This window comes from Gekko japonicus, unplaced genomic scaffold (assembly GCF_001447785.1).
Source record: "Gekko japonicus isolate JY-2015 unplaced genomic scaffold, Gekko_japonicus_V1.1 scaffold225, whole genome shotgun sequence".
NCBI classification, from domain to species: Eukaryota; Metazoa; Chordata; class Lepidosauria; order Squamata; family Gekkonidae; genus Gekko; species Gekko japonicus.
Window position 1 is genome coordinate 233,811 of NW_015174280.1, and position 5,630 is coordinate 239,440.

General features: G+C 43.8%; 1 non-coding gene across 1 annotated transcript; it reads right to left on the minus strand.

Moving 5' to 3' along the window:
• Positions 1–5,318: 5,318 nt before the first annotated feature.
• TRNAD-GUC lies at positions 5,319–5,390 on the minus strand. Its single transcript has one exon. It is a non-coding gene; the product is annotated as a tRNA-Asp (tRNA).
• Between the last annotated feature and the right edge of the window lie 240 nt (positions 5,391–5,630).

A 5,630-nucleotide genomic window follows, 5' to 3' on the forward strand; every position in this document is an offset into this window, starting at 1 on the left:
ATATCAGGAGAAACTTCCTACCACAATTATCAGGAGAAACTTCCTAACTGTAAGAGTGGTTGAGCAGTGGAACAGACTGCCTCAGGAGGTGGTGGATGCTCCTTCGCTGGACGACCAATCTTTCGGGTATGTTGTAGGGTTATCTTTCGGCTATGCTCCTGCAGAGTGCAGGGGGTTGGACTAGATGACCTGCAAGGTCCCTTCCAACTCTAACATTCTATGATTCTATGATTCTAATAGCTTGTGGCTTGTGCTGGTAGCTCATTTAAATAAGATCTGCATAGATTGCCCGGAGGCATGGGCTGGGGTGTCATCAATATGCGGATGACACTCAGCTCTATCTGATGTTGGGTGGCCAGTCAGACTCTGACCCAGAAGATCTGAACCGGGCTTTACAGGCCATGCCTGGGTGGCTCAGACTGAGCCGGTTGAAACTAAACCCAGCAAAGACTGAAGTCCTGTGCTTGAGTCGGGTCAGATTGGGATTGGGGATCCCTCTCCCAGCCTTCGATGGGGCGCCTTTGGTGCCAGCATTGTAGGTTAGGAGTTTGGGAGTGCTCCTGGGCTTATTGGGATCCTTAACTATGGAGGCCCAGGTGGCAGCCATTGCCAAGTCGGCCTTTTACCATCTCAGGCTGGCTTGGCAGTTGGTTCCCTTCCTCAACCGCGATGACCTGGCTACAGTGATCCATGCAACAGTCACCTCAAGGGTAGACTACTGTAATGCTCTCTACATGGGGCTGCCTTTGTCGCAGATCCGGAAGCTCCAGCTAGTGCAGAATGCGGTGGCCAGGCTGTTGATGGGTCTTCCCAAGTGGGAGCACATCACGCCTGGGCTGAAAGCACTGCACTGCCTGCCAATAGCATACCGGATCCATTTCAAAGTGCTGGTGCTTACCTTTAAAGCCGTATATGGCCAGGGTCCAACATACCTGAGGGACCACCTTTCCCCACATAGACCCCAAAAGCACTTCGGTCTGGGACACAACATCACAACATCGCCTGGTGATTCCAGGCCCCAGGGAGGCAAGGCTTGCTGTGACGAGGGCCAGGTCCTTCTCAGTGGTGGCTCCTACCTGGCGGAATGAGCTCCCAGAGGAGATCAGGGCCCTGTGGGACCTAGTACAGTTCTGCAGGGCCTGCAAGACGGAGCTCTTCTGCCAGGCTTTTATATAGGAGCTGCCACTACCACTACCACTACCACCACTACCGACGGTGTTGGCAACAAATGGAGCAAGGAGACGGCCCTACGGAAGATCTGGCCACAATACAGCGCTGGGTTGGTACCCCTGGACTGGACAGTTTAACATCTACTGGACACTACCTACCTCCATGAAAAACCACCTACCTCTAATGAATCTTGTTTAAATTTGAACACTTTATTTGTAATATTTGTTGGTTTTTACTGTTCTTATCCTGTTTTTATGTATGGGCATATTTTGCCCTCTTGTAAGCCGCCCTGAGCCCATTCATGGGGAGGGCAGGGTATAAATACAAAAATAAATAAATAAAAATAAAGATGCTCCTGGCTTCACAATATTCACACAGATCATTACCAATGCTCCCTCTAAGTTGTGGAGTCTTGTGAGCAAAAATTCTACTTTGTGAGCTACTGGCATTAAAGTTGTGAGCGAGCGATTTGGCTACTGCATAAATTAGTTTGGTCTGGAGCCATCCTTCCTGAGCTAAGACAAAAATATGTGAGCCGGAGGCTAAAAGACTGTGAGCTAGCTCACACCAACTCATCTTAGAGGGAACACTGATCCGTTACAGAGGGGGGAAATGTAGAAAATTTCACCAGACCTGGAAAAAGAAGTGACCTTGGAATCATTACAGCCGATTACATTACATTACAGCCGATCTGCATAGCATATTTGACTGGGGTGTGAAACATTTCGACATTTATCAGCAGAATGTTCATCCAAGAACAGTACTTTGAACCAGGTTGTCCTTTGGGACAAAATCATTTTGAGAGGCGATAATACAAAGCTACTGTTGAAAGATATCCTTTTTCTTTGATGATGGAAACGGTCCCAAGGGCAACAGAAGCATCATTTTGACTCTCTTGTGGAATGTCCTACCGAATGCAGAATCCTAACTCTTGTGACAGGAGCAGGACATGTATATGTTCCATTTCCAGATGCTTACAAAACAGCAAAAAGCTATTAAATTATTATGCTGAACCTTGAGTAACACATTTTTATATTTGTACATTATACATTTTATCACTTTTGTCTCCCACCCAGTGCAATTCAAAAGGACTGCACTTGATATCTTTAGGTTTAGCTGAAAGGGAAGGAAAAGAGTTTCTTGGGCTTATTTTTAATTTTAAATAAAACAAAAAAACCTGAAATGTCAAGGAAAGGTCATCAGTTGTTTAAATGTGGAGGAAAGAGGGGGTTTTTAGTTGGATATCAGGTCTGAAAATAACTTTCTTATAAATAAATGGGAGAAATCTAGAAGGTTTACAGATTTAAGCCAAAGGAAAAAAATCAAGAAAATCTGTGAGTCTCTGTTCCAGAGAACCACATGAGGAATTTTAAAGGGAGTGAAACAGTTTAGAGAAAGCTAGCAAAATCTCTCTAAGCAGCTGTGCTGTGCTTTCAACATATCACTGGGTTGTTACCAAGTTTTACCTCAGGTGGAATTTGAAGGAAATCTGTAGGTCCTTCCCTCAGGAGAAACATCAGAAGATCTTTGAAGGGAAAGTGTTGAGATGACTGCAAGATTTCTCTGCAGTATTTTTTTTTTAAAAATACAGCCCATTCCCACCCCCAGCGTGCATTTCAAACAGCTTATGACAACATAGAGTGCATACAAAGATATAGGTACACAGAGAGAGAGAGAGAGATGTCAAAGACAAGATGAATTTTCAGAAACTGTCTGGTTCACTTGGAATTATCCCTGGGGAGGAACAGACTCACAAGCTCCTACTGTCCCTTCTAAGTTGAGCCTCTGGGAGGTCAGAAAAATCCCATGGCTTTCCAAGTCTCTGCTTGATGATGCCACCCCTTCTCCTTGCTCCCAGGGCCCCCCAAAACAAACTGGGCAATCACTGACCTCAGTAACTCTGAAAGTGTCTCCTGCTATACGGAGCCAGATAGATAGAAAGATGATAAATAGATAAATAGATAAGCAAATCCTAGATGGACAAAAGAGATGATAGATGATGCTGATCAGTGATGCTGCTGCTGATGCTAGACAGACAGACAGACAGACAGATGGATTATATAGATGATGGATAGGAGGAGGAGGAGGAGGAGATTGGATTTATACCCCGCCCTTCACTACCCAAAGGTGTCTCAGAGCGGCTTACAAAGTCCTTTCTCTTCCCCTCCCCACAACAGACACCCTGTGAGGTAGGTGGGGCTGAGAGAGCTCTTGACAGAAACTGCTCTTTTTCAAGAACAGCTCATTATCAGAACTACGGCTTGCCCAAGGTCATCCAGCCAGATGCAAGTGGAGGAGTGGGGAATCAAACCCGGTTCTCCCAGATTAGAGTCCGCGCACTTAACCACTACACCAAACTATGATACATAGACAATAGATAGATGATATAGATGATAGATGATAGATTGATAGACAATAGACGATAGATAGTTATGATTGATGAGAGAGTGTGAGAGAGATGATATAGCTGATAGACGATAGACGATAGTTATGATAGATGAGAGAGTGTGAGAGAGATGATATAGCCAATAGACAGATTACGGTATATAGTTGATAGATAGACAATAGATATGATAGACAGAAAATAGATAGATGATATATACAATAGATTATGATGATGAAAGATAGATAGATAGATGATAGATAGATAGATAGATAGATAGATAGATAGATAGATAGATAGATAGATAGATAGATAATAGATAGATAGATGATAGATAAATAGATATAGCACTCTTTACCTGTGTTACTGGGCTCTGGATATAGATGATAGAAGATAGATAGATAGATAGATAGATATAGCACTCTTTACCTGTGTTACTGGGCTCTGCCTAGTTGCTGCTCCTGCCTGTTTTGATATACAACCTAGTGCCGGACAATCAACTGCAGCTTTACAAATTTGAGGTATCATGGGTGAAGGCAAGCTTTTCTGATGCACCTGTCTATTACTGCACTTTGGATAGCAAGACTGAATAGGCATGGTGTTTTTCCAGAGAGCATTTAAAATGTAAGGAAGTTTAAAAAAGGAATAACAAGAGGACACACATTCAGGGCATGAATCTCAGGCTGAGCAAGGGAATAAAGAAAAGGTGAAAGCACGCTGTCCCCTTTTCCAATACTAGGAAGTCCTAAATGATGTTTAGATGCAACAGGCTAGCTTTTCTTGCAGTTACAATAAAGTTCATCATTGCCAAAGATCTCCTGGAAGCTTGCTGGGTGACCTTGGGCCACTCACACATTCTCAGCCTAACCTACCTCACAGTGTTGCTGTGAGGATAAAATGGGAGACAGGCAAAGTCCCTGTTTGGAAGTTCCTGTTTGGAAGAAAGATGAAAAATAAATGACATAAATAAAGGAACTAAGAGCTTGAATGCTTTGTGCTGGGAATCTGAAGGATCTTTTTTCAACCTTCTCCTGTCTGCCAGCTACTACTCCAGAGCTGTACCCTTTGTGCATGGACAGAGAGCAGGGAAAATAGCTGAAACCTTGGAGTGAATTCTTGAGTGGAGGGCATTTCTCCACAACTCCTATTTTGATTTTGTTTCTCCCTTCTGAGGATAGAACCACTGTTTATCTTTCCACTTGTTTCTCTTTTTTTCCACCAGACGTTTCCCCATGTAATTATTATGCTTGTGTAAATTGCATCCATGGTGTTATAACATAAAAACATGTGATCAAAATGGTGAAAAGAAAGCCAAAGAATCAGCAGCAAAAATTAGATATTCTGAAAATGTCATGGGCAATACTTAAAAAAACAAACAAACACCTCCAGTGGGAAAGACCCTTGATCAGGAGGAAGACATAGACTGATAGTAATTGACAGAGAAGCTGTAGCTCAGTGGAAGACTAGCTTTGCATATAGAAGGTCCCAAGGTTCACTCCCCAACACCTCTAGTGAAAAGGATCTAGTGAAAAGGATCACAAGTGATGTGAAAGGCCCTTCTTTACCTGCGAGCAGGAGCAGGCAAGGCCAATGATCTCATATGGTAGAAGACAACTTGAACACATGAACATGAACACATGAAGCTGTCCTATATGGAATCAAACCTTTGGTCCATCAAATTCAGTATTGTCTACTCAGACTGGCAGAAGCTCTCCAAGGTCTCAGGTGGAGGTCTTTCGCATCACCTACTGCCTGATCCTTTAACTGAAGATACCAGGGATTGAACCTGGGACCTTCTGCATGACAAGCAGAGGCTCTACCACTGAGCCACAGCCCCTCTCTACAGCAATCCAGGGTCTCAGGTGAAGGTCTTTCCCATCACCTACTGCCTGTTCCTTTAACTGAAGATACCAGGGATTGAACCTGAGCCACCGACCCTTCCCAAATTATTAGTAACTTCTTATTATCTGTCCATAAGCCTTGGCTTTCCTTTCTTCAGCAATGGCTCATCACCTACTGAAGTGCAGGAACATAAGAAGCTGCCTGATACTGAATCCAGCCCTTAGTCCAGCGAGGT